Genomic DNA, 1,169 nt, shown 5'->3' on the forward strand with positions numbered 1-1,169 from the left:
GTGACAATAATGTGTGTGTAGACAGTGAGTAATTGATCTGCAGTCAGGAAGTATTGTTGAAGTTAACGTTTGTTAAAACGTTTGTTGTAGAGTGACTGTTGAACATAAGTGTATCGGTAAAGTTATATTCAGAAAGAATAAACCAGTTTTATTAAGTAAGGACTTGTGTCGCTAAATTTTCGTCGGAACGAAGTTACGGAAAATCAATTAACAAACGGAGACGTAACAGTATATATTGTTTCTGTTTAATTTTCTCTTAAAAGTGTTGAATGTTTAACACATTTTACCTGTAAAATGTATTGACTTGGGGAACACATAGCATATCTGTAAAGTGCTAAACCCAGTGTCTCGTCAACAGTCAGTAACGTGTCTAAAATATAGATTATGAAGACTTAATTAACAATGTTAAAAGTGTACCTATAAAGTGAAGAAGCTTTTATCTCGTCAAAATATCTAAAATGCAGTGACATCTAAGTAGGACTATCAATATATTCAGGGGAAAGCTTGACAATTAAGCCTTGCATATGAAGCTTTTCTTCTTTTTTTTTGATGTAAAACAGATATTTTCATATTTAATTTTTGCTTTAATTTCATCCTAATTAGTAATTAATGTATGCGTGTACCCATTTCTTTTATTCAGGCTTGTAGTGGTTGAGTTTTATTCATTTTACACCTGAAATGAACTTGTTCAAAGTATCAAAAGCTTACAAAAATGTTCAGTAAAACTGAGCTAGGTGTCAGTATTTGTATGATAAGGAAGTGGTCAGGTTTTAAGTAGGGAAATTAATAAAGTAACATAACATTAAAAAATTGTTCGACATTTACAAACTTGCCAATTGTACCAATTTTGGTGGAACAGTCCGTATTTGTGTACAAGAGAAAACTAAAAAGTGGTTTTTATTATTTACAGACTATGTAAATCTACATATAAAGGGAAAAAAATTTACATTCCCCTCCACCTATTGTTGCATTTGCTAAACAATTTCAAATGTTGGCACGTATGTATTTGTGTTTAATACCACAACTGATATTTTGAAAGAAAACATTGTGGAAAGGAATAAAATCATTATTTTTATTACAAGAATATATATATATATATATATATATATTGTTACGACATCGAGGTCAAATGACTAGTATCACGCCACGTCTATTCTCGAACTTTCACG

General features: G+C 30.5%; 1 protein-coding gene across 6 annotated transcripts in view; it reads left to right on the plus strand.

Annotated features, from left to right (window-relative positions):
• The window catches only part of LOC106459100 (endothelin-converting enzyme homolog), a 74,123-nt gene that overhangs the window by 68,307 nt on the left and 4,647 nt on the right, over positions 1–1,169 (plus strand). The gene's annotated exons all lie outside the window — the stretch shown is intronic.

This window comes from Limulus polyphemus, unplaced genomic scaffold (genome assembly GCF_000517525.1).
Source record: "Limulus polyphemus unplaced genomic scaffold, Limulus_polyphemus-2.1.2 Scaffold559, whole genome shotgun sequence".
Taxonomy (NCBI): domain Eukaryota; kingdom Metazoa; phylum Arthropoda; class Merostomata; order Xiphosura; family Limulidae; genus Limulus; species Limulus polyphemus.